At 43.6% G+C, this 26,745-nt stretch overlaps 1 protein-coding gene across 1 annotated transcript in view; it reads left to right on the top strand.

Annotated features, from left to right (window-relative positions):
* Positions 1-21,137: 21,137 nt before the first annotated feature.
* The window catches only part of LOC126519167 (multidrug resistance-associated protein 1-like), a 255,175-nt gene continuing 249,567 nt past the window's right edge, over positions 21,138-26,745 (top strand). The window contains exon 1 of the mRNA XM_050168782.3: positions 21,138-21,141. The gene's annotated coding sequence lies outside the window, so the exon portion shown is untranslated. The remainder of the gene's footprint in view (positions 21,142-26,745) is intronic.

Genomic DNA, 26,745 nt, shown 5'->3' with positions numbered 1-26,745 from the left:
ATGCTATGGGATTGCACCAAACATCCAAGCGAAGCTAACTCAGGACGTATACCGCCCCAGCTTGAGGAAGCAACGCGAAGCGACGACCAAGAAAAGCAACTCCAGGCCGTCCAGCAGGTTATCGAGGCGCTGGCTAGGCAGGAGCGTGGCGAGCCGGCCACGGCGAGCGGGGATCCTCGCAGAGCACCCGCCACGATGACGACGTAGGCCACGTCCCAAGAGCGCCTTCGCGCTTTACTGCAGACTGAATAAACGTTTTCCTAATCCAATCCATTTACTTATCCGCGTTTGTCCTGCATGCGTCTGCGATGAAAACAAGAAGCAGGTATGCATAGAAAATCTGAGGTGGCGGGGGCAGGTGGTAGCGCAGAAGTTAGCATGCCCAGCCCCTGCACGTACTTATATCTGCATTGACATGGTTTCATGGTAGTGATAGTGACCAAAGCTCTACTTTTTCTGCGCGCACTAGCAATTGTGAGACTAAAGATATAGTTAGCATGCCCAGCCACTGAATGCAAATTGCAGCAGTTACGAGTAGTGGAATCCCGCTGGGGCTGATTGTGAAGAAAGCTTCCTTTTTCTGTCCACTCTCGCGATGGTGAAGCTAAAATGAGGAGGAGGCCTGACGGACACAACGTTGATGGTCATCATAACAGAATGGATGGACGACCTGCGGAAAGGACAAAGCACACCAAGTTTTTAGCACTTGTCCTAGAGTAAAGCACTACAATGGCTAGTATGCCCTCATGGGGATGGTAGACCGAACTGCTTCTCACTGCTAACATTGGACTGATACTAAGAAAATACTCCTTTCGCAGACACCACGCTACACTGAAATTAGCAAAACAATATCAGTTTATAAACTGATAGTGTCAATTATATGGTGTCCTTCTTGTGTGTGTGGAGGGCATAAAGGTCCTGGCAATGAAATGGAAGTATCTTTGTTTTTGCTGCAGTTGCACACATACAAAATTCGTTGAAGTGATCGCACAGCGATCTACCAGCGGAGAAGACCAACCCACAAATTAGAAATAATTGCTGGTTTCAGATCTTCCAATGTACTTTGCGCTTAGCTACTATCTGTAATATTTTTCTTTTTGTGCTCTTATGAGGAGGAAAACTCCACATTACTACAATATCAACAACAGTACACAAATAGACTGGCTTTGAAGCTGTGACCACGCACCGCATTTTTGTACATTCAGCACATGTAGTATTGGGGCAGCACGTTTGAGCAAAATGATTAGGTTTTCGGTCAAAGAACTGGGAAAGGCGGGAAGAAATCGTAGTCATGCCCGGTCTAAACAATACCATCTGGAATCTTATTTAGTTATACATATTTTTTGAAAAATCACTATAACCCTTTATACATTTGCTTCGTATGAGTTTATACTAGCTTGTCTCGTCAATCTCAAAAATGTATTCTCTTTGCGGGAGAAGGCTTTGGTGAAAAACGACGCAACATAACAGTAAAACATCGAGCAAGGTTCCTATCTAGATGATTGAAGAAATTGTGCACTGAGAACGTATCGACTAGCGTGCGATTGAAAGTTGAATTATGATCGTTGTAAGCTTGTGTTGCGTCTAGTACGACCGAGTAGTGCTAGCGATGACATTGGTGTGAAAATGGTCAGCTCGGTCTGCGATTTGTTCTTGTGGATCTCCATATTGAACGTCGCAGTCGTCATGATGAGAGCACTCCTGTGACATTATTAGCTCAGTGGGCTGGGAAGGCTCGAGTGGTAGAGCACCTTGAGGGGTATTGGGTGACAATTATTAGTATACGTACTTTGCGATGATGAAAAATATGCAGAAAGACCACTGGTATTGTCTAACTATTCGTAAACAGGCCCCCAAATTTCAATTGGCCCACCCGAAACATTAAGTAGACCCACTCCCAAATTTCAAGTTGGCACACCCTCAAATTTAAATTGGCCCACCCTCAAATTTAAAGTCGGCCACGCCCGATTTTCTTTTCGCCCAGCCTTAAACTTCAAGTTGGCCCAATCCCATATTTCAATTGGGCACCCTTTAATTTTCAAGTTGGCCTTCGCACGAATTTCCATAAATCGTCCTCCAAATTTTGAGTCGACGCACCCCAAAATTTAGGTTGGCCCACCCCCATATCGCCACCAAATACAGATTGGCCCACCTCCACAACACCACCAAATTTAGGTTGGCCCACTCCAATACCACCTGCAAATCGAGGTTGGCCCACACCCATATCCGCCCCAAACTAACGCTGGCCCACCCCTCGATCACCTCAAATTTAGGATGGCACACCGCAAATCACCCACCAATTAAGCTTAGTCCACCCATATATCACCCCCCAATTCAGCTTGGCCCAGCCGTACATCACCCCCATGGTTAGGTTAGCCCGTCCCCATGTCACCCCCGAATTCAGGTTGGCCCACCCCGATATGCGCAAGCTTCTAGTTATGATGTCCAATAAATTAAATCTTCATAAATGCGATGACTTAACAAATGAACACGACACTGCTATGTTTTAGGAAGGAAAAATAGAAAACATAATATTTCAAGAGAACCACTGGAAAACCAGAACCAAAAGCAAATCATGAGTTTTGTGTTTCCGCCATCTGGTGGGAGACTATAAAACTAAGTCCTATGCGGCTTAAAAAAAAGTGCGAAGCGGGAATCGAACCGCGGCCACCGCGACGCGGGACCAAAGGTGCGCGCGACTCTACCACTCAACCACGGGTTCCGAGGCTTCGTCAGGCGGTACGCTCATCTTTTTATAGAAAGCACGTGAATTTTCACGACAGTGTTACAAAAAACGCTTTTGGGAACAGTGTTACGCCATGTGTGGAGAGTCGAGATGGGCATCAATCGAAAGCTGAGACTCCGGACTACATACGCTGCACTGGGTATTACGATAGGCGCCGTAGTTTAATACCAGCGACCGTACTAGCCCCGAAAATTGAGTACAAATTTTCGTCGTTTCCATAGGCTTCCATTGCTAAATCTTTAACCGCTGTGGGAACAAAATTCTCACGTGCCATAGAGTGATCACTGCATTTGGCTCGTGTGGATTGTCTTCCAGAACGCGTCTGTCACCTGCCTTTTTCGATAATCGACTTGTAGCTTTTGTTATTCGCGAAAAACCCGCTCGTTCCATTGAAAACGCGCTAGCTTCGTGCCGGGGCCGCTTGGGGCGCTATTGGTACGTGTCCACTAAAGCTGGATATGAATGGAGAGGGAATCGAGACAACCGGCACACACTGTGATGTCGATACTAGGCTGCAGAAAATGGAGGCTTTCCAGGAAGAGCTTGTCAAACAGGTGGAAGAGCTCAAACATGAGCTAAATAGGGAGCGTGATGCACGGAACATAGTTGAAGAAAGACTTGAAGCCGCCGAGGAAAAGCTGTACAGGGTCACATTGAGAACGAGGGTGTGCGTGACAATGGAACGCAGTCCCCCAACGTGACAGCAAAGTGCGTGAATGTGTGCAACGTGGGGAAGGGATAGCTGGAAAGAACGGCACCTGCCTTCAGGCCGCCACTCGGAAAAAGCAGGAGCACTGGGGACAATGCCCCTTGTCGAGTCCGAATCACACAAAAAAGGCCAAAGGGAAGCAGGGAGAGGTAGGACAGAGTGAAAGGGTGATTATCGCTGGCGACTCAAACCTGGCTAGGTGCTCAAAAGCAATTGTGGAGTGGGTGAAAGGATAAAAGAGTGGCGGTAGGGACATTTCCAGGGCGGACACTGGATTCTGTCATGGAGCGAGCAAAAGCTCGCGGAAAATGCCAACGTGCGCAACCTTGTCATAGTAGCAGGTGGGCTAAATGACGTCCAAAACAGGAAAGGGACAGGACTAGCCCAAAGCTTGGCGAAGGAGGTGGACGACTTGCGCGAGCTATTCCCTAAGGTGCAGATCCTGGTGTGCACGGTATCGGAGGTGCCTGTACGTGACAGTCACGTACAAAGAGCCGTAGTGGGTGCTAGCGAGGCGATATGGAAAATGAGCCGAGGGAAAGGCTTCGAGGTTGCCGAAGTGAACACGGAAGTGGGAATGTGTGGTGGTTTTAAACAAGACTGGATCCACTTCAATTACAGGCTGGCACGAGAAGTGAGCTGGCGAATTGGTTGTTGCACCGTTGCTATTTTAGGGGGCCCGCGGGTGCTCAGGAGGCCAGAGTAGGTAGTAATAAGAAGGTCCCCTAGGGGAACCTCAGAAGAGCATGGTTGTCGATAACAGAAAAACAAGAAAGAGCAAGAAAGAGCGCTCACCATGCAATAGGCTACGTAAACATTCAGGGCGGCAGAAGAAAGCAAAAGTGGGCAGAAATTGAGGAGCAGTTAAATAGAGAACTAATAGGGGTGTTTGCGGTTACAGAAACGCACCTAAGAGACTCCGAAGAGCCGCCAGTTATGGAGAATTATGTTTGGGAAGGATGCAAGAGAACTAAGTCGGAAGGAAAGGGAGGGGGAGTTGGAATGCTCATCCATCAGGGAGCCAAATGGAAAAGAGTAAATTTAAAATGCCAAGAGCATCATTGGTGATCAGGTACAATGAGTGGGAAAAACTTGGCTGGTTGTTACGTATTTGTGGACCGGAAATAATTGCACAGAGAAGAACAAAGAAGTCAGTGGAATGCATAAGTGCGGATATTAAGGATTTCGGGAATGGGGCTGAATTCGTCCTATTAGGTGACATGCATGCCCACATACAGGATTTAGATGGCTATACCGACAACAACGGGAAGTCAATGCTAGACCTTTGTGAGCAACATAACCTCGTCATCGTGAATACAGGGCCCAAGTGTGAAAGGCAGATCACGTGGGACGTGGGAATACGGTAATCAACAATTGATTACTGTCTGATGACAGAAGCAATTCATGATAAGTTGAGAGAAATGGTCATTGATGAGGAAGGGCATAGCAGCCTAGGGAGTCACCATAAACGCATCATTTTGAAAATGGGATATGTAGTTGCGAAAGAGAGCAAGGATTGAAGAATGGCCAGTCCAAATTCGAATGCTGAACAGATAACAAATATACTCACTTGAGTCGAGGAAGAACTAGAGTCTAGGAAGGCAAATGGCCAAGTAAAGAGTGGGAATATGGTGAACTAAGTGTAATAACTACAGAAATACGGAAAGAGAAACAACTTGTTCGTTGGAAAGGAAAAAAAGAAACCGGAAAGCTGGTGGGACAGGGAGATACGAGAAGCGATCGCCGAACGACAGAAAGCATTCCGAGAGCACAGGCAGGCAAAGAAGGCCGAGTTCACGCAGGATGAAGTAACCAGTAAATAGGAAATATACCGGGAGAAAAATTCTATGGTGCAAATACTGGTGCAAGCACAATTAAAAGCTGAAATTGGACGTTGGTTGTCAGAAATACGTGAGAAAAAGAAGGCCGCACCTAGAATATTTTGGAACGAAATAAAATTATTAGGCAGGAAGTCCACAACAATACAACCTAAACCTGTCTACCTAAATCATTATTCGATTGTATCCTTAAACTCATGTTCTGATAGGCACTGATTGTTTGCATCGCATTTTAGGTCCTTATGCGTGTTTCACGCTACTAAACATTGTATAAACTTGGTTACCCTTTTCTTTCTTTCTTTCTTTCTTTCTTCCTTCCTTTCTTTCTTTATTTTTTCTTTTTTGCTTCCGCTAGATGTCTTTTATGGTTCCTAATGCCTTCATATAATTACATTGTACAGATTTCACTCATGCTTGAACTTTTCCGTCCCCCCCTATGTAATGCCCTAACGGGCCCTTAGGGTACTCAAATAAATAAATAAATACATAAAACATATGCTAGGCGAATATGGAAACAAACTGGAAGGGGAAGCGGCTTTAAATTACATCTGAAAAATAACAGCCGAATGTTTCCAAGGCAATGACGAGGTCGTATTCTAAGGAATAAAGACCATGAAAGGGACCCAAGTGGAAAAGTAGCTGGTGCTGACAAATTTAAACTGGAAGAAAGCGGAAGAGAAAATTCCTAAGCGCACAGCCACAGGGCTTGACGAGGTTCCCGTTTGGCTAATTTATGAACTAGGACCAAAAAATAAGGAAGCTCTGATGAAAGCAGTGGAAAAAACATGAGACGATAGACCAATACCAGACACTTGGCGACAAAGTCGAATGAAATTAATTTATAAAGGAAAGGGGGAGAAAGACAGAATTCACTCGTATAGTCCGTTGACCATTACATCGGTAATGTACAGGCTAGCAATGCAGGCAATCAAATTAAAGCTTCAAGCATGGGGAGAGAATAATGGCATTTTGGGAGAGCTTCAGAATGGCTTCAGAATAGGTAGGCGTTTGGATGATAACTTGTTTGTTCTTACCCAGTGTATTGAAATATCAAAAACAGAAAGCGCACCGTTGTATGTGACCTTTTTAGACATCACAGGAGCCTACGACAACGTAGACCGCAACATTTTGTGGGATATTCTGGAAGGGGAAGGCTTAAGTGACGATTGTCTACAGCTTTTGAGAGATATTTGCCTAGAAAATACCGTTTGCGTTGAATGGTAAGGGATGAGGAACGAGGAGGAAAGTGATATCAACAAGGGACTGAGGCAGAGATGCCCTTTATCTCTCCTGCTGTTTAGATGTACATGGTTAGCATGGAGAGGGCGCTAGAAGGAAGTAATACCGGGTTTAATCTCTCATACAAACAGTGGGTACAGTAGTAGAGCTGCAGCTTTCAGATTTATTTGAGGCAGACGACATTGTGTTGCTAGCTAACAAGCAAAATGATTTGCAACGTCTGGCTAATATCTGTGGACAGGAAGGCAACAATTTAGGTTTGAAATATCTAGTGTTAGAAAATCAGGTGTTACGGTATTCAATGAAAACAGTGAACAGACAATGGAGATACAGGGCCAGAAAATACCTCGGGTACAGAACATAAATACCTTGGTATATGGATAACCGAAGGCAATAGATATACGGAAACAGAGGAAAAAACATTAACAGCGAAGCGGAAGAGAACTGCAGCCATAATGAAGCACAGAGCGCTATGGGGATACAATATGTGCGAGGTCTTCCGAGGTATGTGGAAAAGTGTAATGGCTCCAGGACTTATTTTTGAAAATGCGGTTGTTTGCTTTAAATCATAGGTACAATGAGGACTCGATGAGGACCAAAGGTCAGTGGGTCACCCGAATTGGGCGCTCCCGGGAAGACTACAAATGAAGCTGTGCAGGGTGATATGGGCTGGACTAGTTTCGAAGTGAGGGAAGCTCGCAGTAACATTGAGTATGAATAACGGCTGAGGAATTAGGAAGCAAGTAAATAGGCTGGGAGAGTGTTAAGGTATCTGTAAAGGAAAAACATTGATTCACAGTGGAGGAAAAGAACTTGGAACCTTACCAGCGAGTATGCGGCCTGTAGGGTGGGCTCCAAAGCAACAAAGAACGTCAAGCGGAACGTCAGAGAGGCTGAAATAATCTCGTGGGTGGCGGCAATGAAAAAAAAAAAAAGCTTGCCATGAGTAACTACTTAAGAGGGAAAAACGAAATCAAGAAAGAAACAATTTATGATAAGTCAAAGGGAAGCTCATTACTTTTCGGAGCGAGATGTGGATGCCTTAGAACACGCACCTATAAAGCGAGATATAAGAAAGGAGAAGAAGCATGTGGTTGCTGCGGTTAAGCTAGGGAAACTATTAAGCATGTTTTATTAGAATGTGAAGACGTCTACCCAGCGATCAATTTGGGCACCACTGGCGTCCTTGAAGCCCTTGGGTTCAGCGAGAGCAGGGGAAAAGTAAACATGTCCGCAATAGGCATTAGTAAGAGGCGATTGGAGGATTGGTGGAAGAAAAGCAGTGAAACGACAAAAACGGAGACGTAAGAAGGCACAGTTCACAATAGGGGATCAGAAAATTTGGTCCTGGGAGTTCGTAGTGTTCTTTTTTCTATTTTTTTATTGTTTAACCTAGGTAGGACATTAGGCAGCATGATAGCAAGAGCTTGGTGACGCAACCCACCGCCCCGTTCCAAAGGGGACGCTCATAACATCCATTCATCCATCCACGACATACAGCGATCTAACACTTACATAATGGACCCTCTTGACAGCTGAAATGTTCGCAACGAAATATGCGAGATATATCTTCTACCACTAGCTAGCAGTGTCTGCACTAGGAGCCGTCACTGCACTTCTACAGCTTCTTTTTTTTTCACAATGGAAAATATCGTGATGTGCAAGAAGTATACTGTGTTGTATTGTTATTGTGCTTTTCACTCAAATGAAATATTCGATTCACCTGTGTGTACATGCAGGTATAATTCTGAATGCCCTTTCATAACTGGCCACTTCCTCGTTGGGCTTGGATGTTCATAGGCATGATAAGCTTTAAGCTATAAGCATGATAATTCCACCAACTGCACATGTTTTTCGTAGCGCAACTAGCTGCATGGAATTAAAGACAATTGAAAAAATTGGAGGACGCTTAAGCTTCGCCTTCAAGAGTGGAACGCGATAGCGTTATCGCACCCCGTTCGCACCGCCTACTCAAACGATCTACGCCACCCAAACGTCGCGATCGGCACAGATAACCGGGCCGCAGCGCGCCATGAAGGCGGACGCGATCATGGGACGAGTGGCACGCCGCGTCTCGAGGCAGCGCCGTACATTGCGAGGAAGGGGTCTTCTGTGTTTGCCGCAAGATGGCTCTGCGTGTGCGCAGAGCGCAGAAGAAATGTAGCGGAAACGTACTTCGCTACTCGTGAAACTGCGACTTCTGTAAGTTACATGGTCATAATTACCGATATACACCGCAGTATAACTTTCTACGGTGCGTTTCTAAGGCAACACCGCATTCACTAGAGGCGATTTTGTAGCGCTTTGAAGGAACGAACTCGTGGTTGAGTGGTAGCGTCTTCGTCTCACACTGCGGAGACCCTGGTCAGATTCCCACCAGCCCATCATGCAAGGTGTTTCTTATTTATGAAGTGCCTTCTGGGATTTATCGCTCACAGCCAACGCCGCTGACGCCGACACCGACGCCGACGACACCAGCTTTTCTGCGACACAAGCTCCTTAACGCTGTCGCGTTAAAATTTAAAGTCATTAATAGCGATGATCGCCTTGCTGCTGTGTGCTTTGTCGTCCTTGGATTAGAGTAGTTAGTGACGATCTACGCTAGTGCAAACCGTGCGAACGCGGGTGACTGCCGGCGCTTGCACAAGCAATACATGCACACAGGCAATACACGCACTAATCGCAGGAATCTTCGTCGTTGTTTTCTGTCCATAGGTTTGAAGTCTGCCGCAGTTATGTATCGCGCCGTACTTGAACTGATGCGGCCTTGTACGTTCAGCCGCGACAAACACGTAAATGATCCGGCATCAGTAGTAGTGTTAGAGCACTAGAGCGAAGAATACCTGTATGCAGGCCAACAAATTGCTCATGCCAGGAGTAATGCGACAGTCACTGCACTAGCTCGCAGTCTTCTTGACAGGACGGCCGATCTGTCTCGGAATCGAAGTGGAATAATTCCGCAGCCGAAGCGCTCCAGAGGATTGCACCGGTCGTAAAAACGGAGCCTTTGAAAATGAGAGCATCGTTAACTAAAGAAAAGCTTCGGAGACAACTGGCGTCCATCCGAACAAGCTGACGAGGCGAGCGACAGATAACAAGGCCGCCATGTTTACGCACTAACTTCACTCAAGGAGCGATTCAAGGTAGCTGCGAGGCTACGTTGACATTCTCGAGTAAAACGCTCGAGCTTTCCTTCACTCAAGGCGCGTTTCGAGTGGAGGGCGATTTGTGAAAAGAAAAACCGCACTCAAGGAGCATTTCCAGTGGAGGGGCGAGCCGAGGTCGGTTTGTGAATACGGGGCTAAGTTTCAGATGAAAGCAAAATAGCGAGAAATCCTGGAAGCTTTTGTTACCAAAAGATTTGCGGACAATTGCGTCAGCAAGCCACCCATATTTTTGGCTGACGATGAGATAGAGTTTCTTGAAAGTTTTGTTCAGGTCTTAAAAATTTCACCCCCTTTTAAATGTATTTTTTTTTTCTTTTCGTTACAGAAGCCTGCTCAAACCAAGCGTGTGGATACTTTCTTCTGTGCGCTTGTTCGTTGTTTCCATTATCATTTTTTTACGCATAGTGACTTCGCCTTAGCCCGAAACGTTGAGATACGTGGCGATAGCAGACTATGTTCAATGATCAAATCTTGTTCTTACTGTTTTCATGCGTTTACTAAATGTTCTTGAACGTTGGCGGTATCTTGTTTTTGGTTCATCTTTTGTGACCATATCTGTGCTAACTGCGGGGCTACATGGCAATCCTTTTTGCGCACAAAAATCCGGTCTTGGTTCAAATAGAACCAGTTGTTAATCAGTGCTTGTGTTGTGGATTGTGTTTCTTGGACCCCGTGCTATCGAGCTGCGCCTTTTGAAGAGTAAGCATAGTTTACCTTCCATAGAGAAGCTTTGCACACCGGCCACCATAGACGACCCTAGCTTGTCTACAATAGAAAGGGCTAATTTATCGTACCATGTGAGCACGTCCATGCAATGAGTTCTATTTTTTCGTCACAGACGGTTTCACAAACAATTGAAATTCTCGGCAGCAGCAGCTTAATAGTGAGAACACAGAAATGGTGTTTTCATTGTTGAGTGCCACATGTAGTCGCTGGAACTTCCCGCGAAGAAAGTGGGCAGTCGCTGTAGTTTGTTACTCTAACTTGGCTCGGAAGTGACAGGAATATTGCTGATCTTCTGAATTTTAGCTCTGAATCCTCCAATAAAGAAAGACATTGATATAAATGATCTGCCATATTTACCTCTACGGGGCAATCTTCAATGCATTTATTTTGTACAAGAAGGCAGCTATACAAACCGCTCGCATTTAGGCTTCCTCGTGGATGCTGTGAAAGCGTTGATTTCTGGAAACTTTGGCATGCCAAAAGGTGAAGACACCATGACAATCTAGCTGTGTGCTTCATCGTCCCTCTGTCCCCTGGGGCACCTTAATGCCAGAAGCCTACAGGGCACTTCGTGTGCTCATAAAGGTAGGGCAATGAGAGGAAGAGAAATAAAAACCACCCCGAAAGTGGCACGAAAACTATGGAATGACCTTGTTAAAAACTGAGCGCGTGACTGACGATGGTCAAACTGAAAAAAAATGTTTCGGGATCCACACTGATTTTTTGTTAGCAAAAATTTCTGCAGGCGTCCCAATCAGCCCAAGAATGATGTTACCCGAGACCACACAGTTGCAAAGGCGAAGGGCCTCGTAGAGCATGCCGAGAAGATGCGTCATGAGCTGGGACAATGTGGGCATCGTGGCTGCATCATATCTTATGAAAGCGTATGCGCTATGTACATACACGATTGCCACATGCATATACCTGCCCCTCAGTGTTACTAACCCTTTCCACCTTCTACTGTGAATATAACGGCGCAGAATAAAGGAGTTGGTGATTTGCTTCTGCACAAGCAGGCTGTCCACTCTGTTCGTTGCACACGCGAACCAAACATGGTGTCAGGAGTAGGATACAAGGCTGCCAGCTCAAGCGAATGGTACCTCGGATAGGTGAATCCGAGAAGCAACGACATGGAGCACCCGAGGCCACCTGAACCGCTACGTCTGACAGCGGATGGCGGAAGGAACTGGAAGCGGTTTCTTCAGCAGTTCGAGTTTTTTCTGCAAGCGACGGTATGCAAAGCCAATCTAAGGTGGAAAGCGGCGAAGACGGCCCTGCTCCTCAGCGTGGCGGGGGAGAAAGTCTTGGATGTTTCTAACAATTTTGTGTTCAGCGGAGAAGAGAACAAGGAAGACTACAACACCGTGATTTCCAAGTTCGAAGAATACTGCACGGAGCAACAGAATGAAATCCACGAGCGATACGTTTTCCGTTCGCGTAGTCAATGTGAGGCGGAGCCTTTTGAGCAGTTTGTACGCGAGATGAAAAAACACGTGCGGCACTACAACTTTGGGAATATGGCAGACGACATGGTACGAGAACAAATTATCTTTGGAACAAACTCGCCAAGGCTTCTAAAAAAGATGCTCAGGGACAAAACCCTCACCTTGGAAAAGGTTGTCATCCTATGTAAGGCGGCTGAACTATGAACCCGTCAAAACAAATTCTGGTAGAAAACAAATGAAGAACGCGATATGAACGCTGTAACAGGCAGCAAGAGCATTCCTAGAGTGTCCAGGCATGGCCTAAAATGATCTTGGATTGTAGCGCGAAGTGACACGGACACAGACTAGAAGCACACAGGATGATCGCTAACTCAACTAAACTTTTATTGAAACGAAGAACATATATAATATATATATATATATATATATATATATATATATATATATATATATATATATACCTGATTGCAAAAATCTGTAGCATAAGAACATGACAAGGTATGAAGACATCAGTTAAACATATCTGGAGGTAGGGAAGCCAAAAGAAGAGACAACACAAAGATACTTCTTCAGATTACCACACGTGTTGTGAAAATACTGAAATTTGCATTCTAACAGAGACAAAGATGCATGGCTAACGCAAGTCTCTCTGCGACTACCCTGACTACTTGCAAGAGCACCACACGTTGTCCTTTGTGTTCGTAAGCAACAGAGGCAATGATTAATCAAAAGTGGCAATTCCAAGTCCTCACCGTGACATCATGGCAGCAAAAATAGCTACGGATGCTGTTTTGGACAATTTGCAGAACACAGGACTATACGTGAGGCTTTAGAGAGACCAATACATTATGTGATTACTGTACACATACACATGATCCTCTTTTCCTCAACATCTTTCAAGACATTTATTGTCCCCTTTCCACCTTCCCTTGTGCAGAATAGCAGGCATGAACCATCTTGTTCAGGGTCGCCTCTGCTTCTAACTCCTATGAAAAAAATTTTCCCTCTCACTTGTAAGCTATGAGAACATAGTTATTTGGTACAAATATGTATGTCTCTGTAGCAGCTGCTCTTCATGGTGACTTTGGGTGTTAGATGATTAACATATAAGTTACATTTAATGTAACCTGTTGCTGAATACATTTCTGGTTCATAAGGAATTGTGAAAAGGGCAAGTGTATGTAAATTAATCTGCCAGTATTTTTTTAAGTGCTCGTAAGATCATAATTCAGACTTTACGCAGGACACAACTTCAGGTTGGCCTAGTTGGTGTTTACTGCGCATCATATTGACCGCAAATAAAGACGGGGACAGCGGAAGAGAACACACTAACACAACACGGGCGGTGTTGTGTGTTCTCTTCCGCTGTCCCCGTCTTTATTTGTGGTCAATATGATATGCAGTTTACAAAGGCCATCTGCAGCTTTTCTCTAAATGAAATTAATGACCAAGGTAAACGGCAAATCATTCAATACGGCGCACACGCATCAGCAGCGTTTACACTTGTTTACGTGTAATTCAAGACACTCACTTGTGCTCACGTAGGCAAAGTTCTGACTGGTGTTGCAGAAGTCACGGGACGCGGTAGTGCTAAACTAGCGTCACAAATTGGCGGCTGGACAACAATATTTATTCAATCGTGTTTTACTAGTTTTAGCAACGTGTCATTATTTCGAATTATTGGTGGCGCCTCCAGGACACCAAAGCGGCAGCAGCGGGGACATCAAAGCTAGAACACGGACTGGTCCGTGGGTAGGGGCTCGCCGAGGCGTGCACGTGCGAGGGGTGTATAAGATGGGCTGTCCGCAATCGCGGACAGCCAATTGTTTATGCGAACACCCCCTGGCCCGCTTGGGCCTCCGCGGCCCTAACCCACGGGCCGCCCTGCTTCCACTTTTGATTTTCTCACTACCCCTTGGGTGCCTTGGAGGTCCTGCGCCTCCTCCTTTGTTATGATCTCAGGTGCTCTCCTGAGGCCTCCGTTTGCCGGTTACATGTGCCCTCCTGGAACAGTACCTGTAAAAAATACAATCAACCAACCACCTAGATATAAAAACCAAAAATTGAACTACCTACATATAAAAGTTGAGCTGCGAAGCAGCAGCACACATTCTGAGAAAAAAGCCTATTCTTTTGAATCGGGATGCTACACAAACATTACTACGCAATTGCAGACGCGACTAGTAGTGTAGCAACCAGTACAGTTTAACCCGCATAAAATACCTGTGTGAGCTTCAAATTATTATTACCTCTGAGGAACCATGCTTTCCAGTTATAACATGGGGATCAAAATAATGTAATTGGAAAGCAAATGTGCATTTCATTCAAGTAAGGAAGTTTAACCCAGACATCGTTGCACTTACCGAAACTTGGCTGCATCCACATATTAGAGACCATGAAATCTTCTCTACCGCACATGGCTTCACAATTTATCGCTGCGACCGTACGTTGCGTCAAGGTGGTGGTGTTCTTCTGGCAATTAATAAACACCTACACTCTCAGCACCATAATATCGCTATCAACTTGGAGATAGTCTGGGCAATTATTGAAATCAACTACGAAAAAATTACAAGACACAATCAATATCGTCGTAACACTCTTTCCTTCCTTACCCTTGTTTCTACTGGGTGACTTCAACATTCCAAACATAGCCTGGCATAGTGAACCCATTGTGATACACCCTTTCTCCGCGTAAGCAAAATATTTTCTTGACTTGTGCACGCCGTTCTCTTTCAATCAACTGATAATCCAGTCCACCAGAATCACACCACAAGTTGCTAACACCCTTGACCTTCTGCTAACAACACGACCCGATTTTATTTCGAACATTACTTACCATCCTTAAACGACCACTCCCTTATCCATTTCAACATCAACGTTTCACGTCCGAAATCAGAAAGAAGATCAAGACAATTCACGAGTATAAGAAAGCTCACTTTGAATCAATTAACAACGAGCTCTGTATATTCCTTGATATTTTCCTGACTGATTTCGATAACCGCAGTGTGCAATCTGACTGGAATATGTTTATTACTAAAATTAGTGAATGAACGGGAAAATTTACCCCTACCTACACTCTTTCCTATAACGATAACGCTGTCTGGTACAACACCCACATTAAGAGCGTTTCTAACCAAAATAAACGTTTGTACAGACTAGCTAAGACATCTACAAACGCTGAAAGCTGGGCAGCTTACAAACGCGCTACATATAACTACATAACAGCGCTTAAACAAGCAAAATATAACTTTTTAAAGAACAGATTGCCATCCATGCTAACTACTGATACGAAAAAGTTCTGGCGCACTATTAACCCAAAACATGACGACGCCATAACCCTTGTTGATAGCACCGATACCGTAATTCCCCCTGCCGATTGTGCAATTGTATTAAATGACGTTTTTAAGCGTAACTTTTCTAAACTCGCTCATGTAGCATGGCCAACTACACTATCTTACGACTACGCCGCAATGCACCCTTTAATAATCGAACCCCTTGCCATAGAAAAAATAATCGCCTCATTGAAACTCTCATCCGCTCCTGGCTGTGACTTAATTAACGCAAAGTTTCTAAAAAACACTAGCACATATTGTTCCATTATTCTTGCAAAGATTTTCCAGCAATCACTTGACAAAGGTTCACTGCCTGCTGATTGGAAGTTGGGGAAGGTGATTCCACTCTACAAAACAGGCACTGAAAATTCCCCACTGAACTATCGGCCCATTTCCTTAACCAGTATACCATGCAAAATTATCGGGCACATTCTGTTTTCTCATATTGCCAACTTCTTAGAAGAAAACTTCATTTTTTTGTGAGTTTCAAGACGGCTTCCGCAAAACATATTCGTGTGACACCTAACTAGTATCATTCACGCGTAAACTGAACCTATTGCTTGACCACTCTTCAGTTGCAGATCTAATTTTTTGGATATCGCAAAAGCATTCGATAAAGTGCGCCACAGCTCATTAATCTACAAACTGCGACGACTAAACCTTGATCCTAAAATTTTGTACTGGCTTGAGGTTTTCCTCAGTAACCGTTCAGTTTGCTTCAGCTAACGAAGTAACCTCTAATCTGAGTCCTGTTTATTCAGCTGTACCACAAGGCTCCGTGCTTGGACCCCTCCTATTTCTCATATATATTAACGACTTACCTTCCTGGGTTTCATCTCCAATTCACCTATTTGCTGACGACTGCGTAATTTACACCAAATTAACTCGCGACGAGAATCAGAATCAGTTTAATCAAAGCAAAAATGGGGATAATTACATGATAAGTATATACAGAAGGAGGTCCCTTAGTTAGAAACTGAAATGGGAGCTCCTGTGCATGATGACTAGATTTAATAAAACAACATGGCAACATGTGAAATTTCCGATAATAAAGGTTTTACGAGACAAGGCATAAATGAACAGAAAAGCTGCAGATGAATGTATCAAGCAATAGCAAGGCTTTGGATTCGAGAAAAAAAGGTGAAACTACAAAAAATTGCTTAAAAAAGAAGTAAACAAAATGCGAGAGACATATAGAGAAACAAAGTGAAAGTTAAAAATATAGCACCTAGTACACTCAAATGGGAAAGTCGGAGGAAGCTAAAAGAAAATACTTAAGTTCTGCACGAAACCTGTGAGCTTTGAACAATTTTAAAGGGAATGGTAATGCGTTCCACAGAGATAAAGCTGAAAAATGTAATGACTGCTTACCATAGTTGGTGCGAACGATGGGTGAAATGAAGTTCATATTTCCTGCAAATCTAGTATTATTTACATTAGTAAGGGATGTCTTTGGTATGATGGTTACTGGAATATCATTGTTTAATGACCTAAAAATAAATATGGCGAGGTTATATTTAACAAGATCAGTCACATTCAAAATATTATGTGCATGTAACAGCTGAATTGCGCTAATGCTACGAGGAGAAAATGTTATTAGTCGAATAGCTCAATTCTGAATAACTTGCACCGAAGTTAGGTGATTGTTATAAGTGTTTCCCCATGATTCAATGTTATAGTTAATATGAGAATGAACAAAAGCATAATAAGCGACTTGAGAGTTGAAAATGAGAAATATTGCCGTGCTTTGATTAAAACGCGTATTCCGTATGCCATTTTCTTTTTCACATTAGCTATGTCAAGGTGAGATTTAAGATGATCAAATTCCACACCTGAATAGGTGCTATGATCGACTGCAGTGATTAGGTGATTGTTGATGGAAATAGATTGAAGGAGCTCAGGCGGTCGCTGATGTGAGGCAAAGACGACAAAATTGGTCTTTCTATGGTTAATCTGCAGCTTGTTAAGTTGACACCATGTGGAAATTTTCACAAGATCTTCGTTCAGCTTAAGTGTTAGCGTTGATATACAATTGTTAGAAGTAAATATAGTAGTATCATCAGCGTGAAGAATACACTTAGATGAGGAGAGGCAACTAGGCAAATCATTAATATAAATTAGGAAAAGTGGAGGACCTAATATGGACCCCTGTGGTACACCAATATTAGTAGTAGCTTCTTTAGAGTAGTACCCAGAAATGTTAACGACTTGTTTTCTATCTTTTAAGTAACTGCGGATGAGAAGTAGAGGCAGACCAGTTATTTCGATGGCCTCAAGTTTAGCACAAAGAATTGTATGATTAAGTGTGTCGAAGGCCTTGGATAGATAAACGAATATCGACGCTGCAAATTTACCATCATCAATCGCTTTTTTAAGATAATCAGTAAGAGAAATAAGTGCTAGATTAGTTGAAAAGTCAGAACGAAAGCCAAACTAATAAGGGGAAAGAATACAAAATTTATCTAAATATTTTGTTAGACGCTTTTCGATAAGTTTTTCAATAACATTATTAAAAAATGGAATAACGCAAATGGGTCTATACTTTTGTGTAATCGTACGATCACCTTTTTTGAAAACGGGAATGACTCGACCGCGTTTAAGTTCACGTGCAAAAACACTGGTTTTGAAAATCAGGTTAATGATAGCTCAGAGGACGTTAGCGATATGTTCCGCGATCATCTTATTGTGGTAAGCTTTAATATTATCTAGGCCAGCACTAGTGGCTTTAAGGGTTTTAAATACTAAAATTACTTCATCAGGTGTTGTTTGAAAAAGGAAAAAATGAATGAGGTAAGCGTTTAAAGGGCATGTTACAGCATGAAGCGGAATCAGAAGTGTTGTTGAAGAAATCATCACAAAAGGCATTTGCAATATCAAGCGGATTAATGTATACCATGTCATTGTGAATGATTCTCGAAATGACGTTCTGAAAGTTACGGTTTAAAAAGATGTTAACAATTTCCCACTATTTTCTAGCGTTATTACCACATTCTATAATTTTTTGTTCGTTATAATTTCTCTTCGCACTTCTCAGCTGTGCGGAAAGTGAGTTAGAAATTTTTTTATAACGGGCAAGTAATTTAGTATTGAAAGGTTGCTTCTTTGTTCTCTTATACAAATTTTCACGTGACCGCATTGCTTTCAGAAGGCTATCTGTAAGCCACGGATTTACTGGCGAGGATACCTTTTTTCTGCATTTCATTTTATGAGAGTGGCAGTTGAAATGCGATAAAAGTGTCGTTAAAAACTGCGAAAAGGCTTTTTGAGGTTCATTAGATGATATAACTTTCGACCAGTCAGTTTTAGTTACGCTAGCAAGGAACATCTCTTTGTCAGGTATAACTCTGTAAAATGACATGTTAGATGTGGCTGAGTGATTGCGCAGGCGTAGAACGATAGGATAGTGATCGGTAATATCGGTGGTAATAATGCCAGTCTCAGGTGGATCTGTTAAGTTCTATAATACGTGATCAATTAAGGTGCCATCGGCAATGTTAGGACAGCGAGTAGGGAGAGAAATTATACATTCATATCCAAAATTATGGAAGATGCTTGAATAACTAGAGGAATTAGATGAATTGGTATCTATGAGGTTAACGTTGATATCGTCCATGATTATTGCGTTACAATTAGCGCATGATATTTTTCCATGGTTTGATCAAGGGCACTACAGAAGTCAGTAACTAGAGAAGAAGGTGAGCGATAAATGCAGCCAAACACTGAGTTCTTTTTGTCTATACTGAAGACGGGGTAATCAAATTCAACAAACACAGATTCACAGTTAGTAATATTCACCTCCAAGTCAGGCCGTCGTTTATATGGAATGTTAGATGGGACAAATATAGCTGAACCACCGTGATTACTCGTCTCTCTGTGAGAATACTCAGAAGTGTATGAGTTGAAGCAGAATAGGTCCTTGTCATCATTACAAAGCCAGGTTTCAGATACACATATTATTGAAAAGGCGTTGTTAAATGTCGAAAACAGGTGCTGAAAATCGTCAAAATGCTTGCGGAGACTTCTAGCATCGAAGTCAATAATTGAATGGTAGTCGCGCGACACGATTTTATTCAGCGCAGATGTTGAGAGGTAAGAATCCATGGTGAATGGTAATGACATTTTAGAATCGAGGCAGTTAGTTGAAAACAGAAAGGTCAGACTCATCCGCAATGCGACAAACACTGCTCTCATTAGTCTTTCTCGCCTTAATCTGACAATCGTCCGTCCACAAGTGCTTCCAGTTAGCTTTATTTAGCACCAGTGCTTTAGAAAAGAGTGCCTTATTTTATGGTGTCAAGTGATCATTGACAAATATGGGAAGGTTGTTATCATATTTTCCCATGTCATTTAGGCAGAGCCTTGCCTTTCACGCCTTACTGATAAAATAGTTCCTTTTCGCTCGAGAACAGAACCTAGCAATTAAATTTTTCCTACCCTTATCTTTAGTAGAGACTCGATGAACAACATCGACATCAGAGGAAGTCACGGGGCATCCAATATTCCTGCCCACTGTCTCCAAAACTGCAACACAGTCCTCGCCATGACTACAGGGGATGCACCTGATTTCTATATTGTTCATGCGAGAGTACTGCTCGAGCTCGGAGACCCTTCGGGAAAGTGAACAGTTTTCCGTTTTCAAGGCTTTGTTTTCTTACCACAAGTGAGGCCTTTTTACTGTGCAGCTTGTCGACCAGGTCTTTAGAAATTTTAGACTGGATTCAAGGCTCTCCACGTGCTTTCTGATCTCCAGCACGTCTACCCCAGATGTCTTCATGTTAACAATAATTTTGTCAACAATGCGATGAGTCAATTGATCCGATTCATTAAGAAGTCTTGACTCCAGTTCATCAATTCTCTTAGCGAGCTCAGCGCAGGTAGGCATGTCTAACAGCACTCAACTAAAACACTAAAAAGGTAATGCAAGGACACAAGTAGCGTAAAAGCAGTTCTCGGCAGCAGCGACAGTAACAGGATAAAGAAAACGACGGATGCTGTCGTAACCAACCTGTACAACCAGAAAAAAATGCGTGAGCTGGTGCGCGATCACTGCCGCCGCTGCCGATATTGGTCGACAACAGATGGCCTTTAAGTAGCGATGCTGGGACAAGCGAGCACCGCCTGGTGGTGTTCTATGAAGATCTTGATTGACAAGATGGCTTCTCTGATGTCACGTGCAGTTGATCCAGCCAAATCCGGGTGGTCTTCTGAGATGATGTTGCTTGACAAGATAGCCTGTACAACCTGTACAACCAGAAAGGAATGCGTGAGCTGGTGCGCGAGCACTGCCGCCGCTGCCGAGACTGTAAGGATGAGGATTTAACCTCCTGTAACCTCCTGTAAGGAGGAGGATGTAACCAGGCTTCAAGATGACCTTAACGCCGTTTCTGCATGGTGCAATTCATGGTTAATGGAACTAAATGTTAACAAGTGTAAATTCATGCGTGTATCTCGAACTACTACTGAACCACCTGTGTACTCCCTTAATAACGCTCCATTAGAATTGGTAACAACTTACAAGTACCTTGGCCTTCACATCACCTCTGATCTTACTTGAAATACCCACATCACCCATATAATAAGTAACGCTAACCGAATGCTAGGTTACTTACGACGCAACTTTTCCAAAGCACCTTCTTCCTTGAAATTAATCCTCTATAAAACTAATACGACTTAAACTTGAGTATGCTGCTTCAATATGGGATCCAGGTCAAATAAATCTAACGCACTCACTGGAAATAGTTCAGAATAACTCTACTCGTTTCATTCTTTCTCACTATAATAGAACCGCGAGTATCAGTGCCATGAAATATAGCCTTAACTTATCGTCCTTATTATCACGTCGAAAAATGTTCCGTTTGTACCTTTTTCATAAATTATGTCATCATCCGTTGCTACGCAAGAAACTTATTTCTCCACCTCTGTATGTTTAGCCCAGACTGGATCACATCCATAACGTCGGCATTTCATTACGCAGATCCAACGCTTTTTGCAGTCATTTGTGCCACGCACTTTTAATGAGTGGAATCGCCTTCCCGCTTCGATGGCCACAATCGCAGATCACCAATGATTCAAGAATGACATAGCTAGCACTGTATAACTAGGAACATTTTTCTTCACATTGTTCAACCTGTACTCACAAACGCCATAGCTAACATTGTATATCTATGTGCCATTTGATGAATAGTTTTGTTTATATATATATATATATATATATATATATATATATATATATATATATATATATATATATATATATATATGATTTTCTGTAACTAATAACTCCTGTTTGTTGAATTTACCCGTTTTGCTTGTAACCACTCCCCTCTATAATGCCGTAATGGCCCTGAGGGTATGATAAATAAGTAAATAAATAAATAAATAAATAATATACTGTTCATGCTGCCTTGTAGGATTCACACTCCATTACCTTTCTTCGAATGTGAATATCTTAGCGTGACATGGTTTGCCAAATGTATTGTTGGCAGACGGTGTTCGAACAGAGGATGTAGGTCTCAGGCTAGAGCATGTGTTTTGACAAGGTGACTTGCCAGGTTGAACAAGAAATGTATCAGGCTGCAGCAATTCGGTTCCCTTGTAAAGATGTTGGCTCCAGCTTGAGGCGTCCTTTGTTAGACAACTCCTGATGACTAATGTCGCCATCTTTCCCTTTACCCTCGTCTTATCCAGCGTACTGCTGCATGCAGAAGCTGCAATTTCTTTAAAACAATACTAATGAGTTCAAGAGCTTTGTGCATGGCTGTGTATCCAAGTGTAAAAATTTGTTTTTAATGAATGCGAGTTGGCACCGTTCTTGATGTTTCAGTAGGGAAGAAGCAAAAATTAAGGTGACAGACTGGCTATGCCAAGAAGTAAGCACGAATGAATGTGGAGTGCCATTTCTTCATTTCACACCAAGCTTGGCGTCAGCAAGGCTTCCTGCAATTGGGAAAACTTTTCTAATGAAATACATTCTCTCCATAAACTCAACATTAAAAATGGCTATCTGGTTATTCATATTTAGGTGGGAACTGCAATAGCAACACTGACAAAGTAAGGGCTTATAGAATATTGGCACATAGTACTGGCTGAACCCTCATTTAATTTTAGAACAGACAGACAAACTCTGGAATGCTTCCTAAAAGCCATAAAAACCTAAGAGGCAGGGAGAAGTTGTACAAAATAATGTGTGTGTGGTCATCGGTTTACAGACAAGTATGGCATTTTCTTGTCAGTTAACAAAACAGCCGGTACACTGAAACATTTCTCCTTCAATTTGGTAATTATGTGGGCTTTGGTTATTTCTCAAGTCGGAGTACGATGAAGTGTTATGTAGATGGCACAAGTGCTACTGACAACTGGGAACATTGGAAGATTTCGCTGCAGCAAGATAATGAGCGCATTGTCCTGCTCCAGCGAATTTTTCCCGTAAACGTTCACAGTTGTCAGTAGCGCTTGTCCCATCTATCTCGCCTCACATTGTCCCATCTATCTCGCCTTACACTGTCCCATCTACTGCCCTTCACCGTACTCTAATATGCATTACCAACTGGACCAAAATTCTGCCCTTCTGAAGTTCTTATTGCTACTTTGCACTCGCCAAATTCAGGCTGTCAGCTCTACTGTGCACAATGTAGTATAAGTGCATGGACTGGTTGCTCCTGTCATGGATTTATTCTGGAGCAATGACACCACAGAAGTAAACGAAGACAAAGACATGCAGGCTAGGATAGGATAGGAATAAACTTTATTTGTCCAACGGTTATTGATGTTGGTGCCCGGGGCTAGGCAGATACAAGTGCTTAATTTTAAGTCTAGCATTAATAAGAAAACATATCATATACAACACGTCGTGACATGAAGTTACGCCATTCATACAAAAAACTAATTCTGCATGCAATGTAACTGAGAATGACTAATTCATTTGTCCTTTCCACGTGAATCTGCCAAAGCTTAATTATCTTACGTACTGTCTGGTAATAATTTTTGGCTACAACGAGTTTCGAAGAACACAGGAATAAACCCGCGTATTTTTCAGTGGATCACAACGTGCAGATGAGAGTTGTAGCGCACGGATAACCTCATTAGCCCCGATCTCAAATTAACACATTGCGTGTCTATGGAATGCAGGCACGACCAGATGGCAATGGCGGACTGCACATAACCTCCGTTGCACAGTGCACCGCCTGCACATTGTGCCACATGCAACAACCAAATTAGCTTGTTTTCCTGGCATCAGTCTTTTATGCGAAGCATATTAACGTAGGTTTCGGGCCTTCGCGCGACGCCCGGCGGTGGCCACCATTGACCCTGAAATGGGGTCACGTGACATGACGTCACGTGATGACGTCACACAGGCTGCAGATGGGGCCTCATATCGCGCCGTCGGTCGCCTCCCGGCGGTGGCCACCATTGACCTTCAAGTGACCTTCAAGTAGGTCACATGACATGACGTCACGTGATGACGTCACACCGGCTGCAGATGGGGCCTCATATCGCGCCGTCGGTCGCCTCCCGGCGGTGGCCACCATTGACCCTGAAGTGAGATCACATGATGTGACGTCACGTGATGACGTCACACCGGCTGCAGATGGGGCCTCATATCGCGCCGTCGGACGTCGCCCGGCGAAGGCCTCCACGCTTCGGTTGGCGCCGTCGCGCGCGACGCGGCGGCGGCGTCGCGCGAGAGTCAAACCAAGAGTCATGCATTTAGGGACCATAAGAGTGTGTTTGTCGGGCTGCAAAGAATAAAGTCCGACGATTAACCTAAAACCACGTCTCCGTTACTTAGCCCCATCCACACTGAGGCAGCTGCTTAACATGCTTCGCATCCACTGGGCTTAACCTTGATAAGCCTCCAATTTTTTTCTCACGTCCGAGGAAATATTATTTCACATGCTTCATACAGAGAAAAAAAATTTTGCCAGGGAGCAGCTACACTATTACCCATGAAAATTACAAATGCACGCGAAACAACTGGGACTATTTTTTTGTTACATAACTCATCTCATTCATTATTTTCCATCTTCATGCCTAACTCAGTTGCACAAATAATTTTTTTTTCCTCAGGCCCTTGTTAGGAGGGTTTTGTGCTGTGACAACAAGGGCGCTATTCTCGACACGTATGGTGGCTGCACGGCGGCCATTATCCGCCATGTTGACTTTCTGAGTGGCTGTGGAGAGCTCACGTGCCTTGAAATTCGTGCCGGGAAACGGAAGTTTTGCAAAATGCAATTTTGCGTTTTCATCAAGATGACGAAACATGACGTGGAGCTGGAAATTTTATCTACTAATACATTTTCTTGGTCCTTGGCAGCTATATTGCAATGTCAGCGCTTCAAAAAGAAAGTGAGCGGTAGCGTACAGAAGCCAGCGCAATGCATCTGCGATTTCGCGAATACGTGGTGGCGATCCAAGATAGCCGCCATGCCAGCTTGCTGATTGGCTGAAGGAATATGCTGTGGGGAGGGTCACAGGAAGGGCCGCTTCGTAAACGTCAATTTGACGTTGCGTGACGTTGCGCTGGGCCGCCACTGCAGATATATTCCGCCATAATTTGTGGTGCGACGATCCGAGCGAATTACGCTAATGAGCAGCCATATGCAGTGGTGGCGGAAAGGACTGCGCATCGCCACATTTGCCCCGGCATTTGGCACCATGACAAAAATCGTTTGTTCATAACGCGTGCTCATAGTATTTGCATAGCTCTCGGGTGGTGTTGGCATTTCTGTTTTGTGCCATCATTTTTTAAAAGAAGGCGTTTATACGAAATAAAATTGGTTGAACATAGCAAACGTTCTGCAACGTTGTCCAGTTTTCGCTGCTGCGTTTATATTGCAATCAATATTAATGCCTTTTCACACAATCAGAAGTTATGACAACGGCGTCACTTTAATTTGTAAGAAATGTACATAAGGCGGCGCCTTGAAGTTTCCTCCCGCGGTGCAAGTAACCAGCGAGGTGAACAAGAGATGTCAGCGCCGGCGCTTGCGTCATGCACGCGGATATGTCTGTCGCGCGCAACGCTATCGGTGATATTCGGCCTTTCTCAGCCTTTCGAGTCGGGCTGAGTCATTTACGTTTCACGAGATAGCGATATAACGTGGCCTAGAACGTGCGAGCATCACCACTGGTAGGTCGCGTATGTTGTCTCAAGGAAGAAAACAAGCGCGTTGGCGCCAAGATACGATGACTGATTCCATTTCACGGGTATACGCATCCTACCTAATGAAGCATACGACGGCTTGTACATAGCAGACGACGGAAGCGAGAAGCGTTTTCGACGGAGTAATCGTTGGCTTAGAGCTAGCTGCTTTATTTTTTACTGAGGAGGAAAACTGTTTTGCATTACCAAGAACGTCACGCTAGGTGCCTTCATTTCAGTTTCTTAGGCTAAACGTCCAGTTTGCGTCACGTTACGAAAGCAAAACGGGGCTATCAGCGCCATTTTGAACGCGTCGCGCCTACGTCACGCCTCGAAGAAAATGGCGGAAAGTTCAGCATAGAGCCCCAAAAGGCAGAAGCCAAAATATGAAAGCGGTTGGTTGTGGCTTGAAGCACATTATACATCCGGTGAACTAGGCCGCAAGCTTTGTGTAGTCTGCTGCAATCGTGAGGTCGTGCCTTCATTGGACAGATGGGATTCTCTATTGATGCGAAATTAGGGAGGCTGAGGACCATGAGTCACCTGTGTCAAACAACCCTACCTTACACATTGTCAAACACTGCAAGAAATGTGGACGCGGCCCTGTGTTCCACGAAACTTGCGTTGTGGCCAGGCATCATGACCGGACAACATGCAAGGTAATTGTGGCTTGCAACATTTAAAAAAGAATGACAAATGCATTAGTGATCCATCAGTTGCACTGACAAAAAATTTCTTTTAACAGATAAGGTCACATCATGTCTGCACATGTTATTAAATATTGCCTGTTTCCCGATTTCGAAGCTTGAGATGAGAGCCAGTGCTTGTGTCAAATGTGTACATATCTTTCTTCGTTTACTTTTTGCGGTGCCATTACACCCGAATTTGTATAACCAAATGGTCACACACTGCTTTTGTCACGTTATAGTGGTGCTCACAAAGCCTCGCATACATCAGGCTATTTGGTCGAAACATGCTTTTGTACATATGCTTTTCCAAAAAAAGTAGAAGACCTGCCAGGCCAAGAAGGTAGCAAGAATCAAGACGATTAGGTTAAATCCACTGCAATGCTTTACTTTTTCACCTGTATTCCTTATACGCAAGTGGATAAGCCAGACTGTGAATATTGCAGAACTGCGCCAAATAAGTTCTTCAAATTTTGCAAAAATGGTAATGCTACTAAGCATACATTTACATGCAATAAGAAACACCAGTCTCGGTTTCTTTCTTATGACACAGAAATGGTATATTTTATTCCTTTGGCATGTAGAAAAAGCATATGAGGACAAGACAAGTCTATGTTTGAATGAGAGCCTTCACAATTGAGCACCATTATAATGTGACCATTACGGTACCTACATTGTAAGCAGTGCAGATGACTGCCTAATTTTCAGAAGTGCAA

The sequence above is a fragment of the Dermacentor andersoni genome, chromosome 10, assembly GCF_023375885.2.
Source record: "Dermacentor andersoni chromosome 10, qqDerAnde1_hic_scaffold, whole genome shotgun sequence".
Taxonomy (NCBI): domain Eukaryota; kingdom Metazoa; phylum Arthropoda; class Arachnida; order Ixodida; family Ixodidae; genus Dermacentor; species Dermacentor andersoni.
The sequence above is the reverse complement of the archived record's forward strand: the minus strand, read 5'-3'. Positions and strand labels throughout refer to the sequence as shown.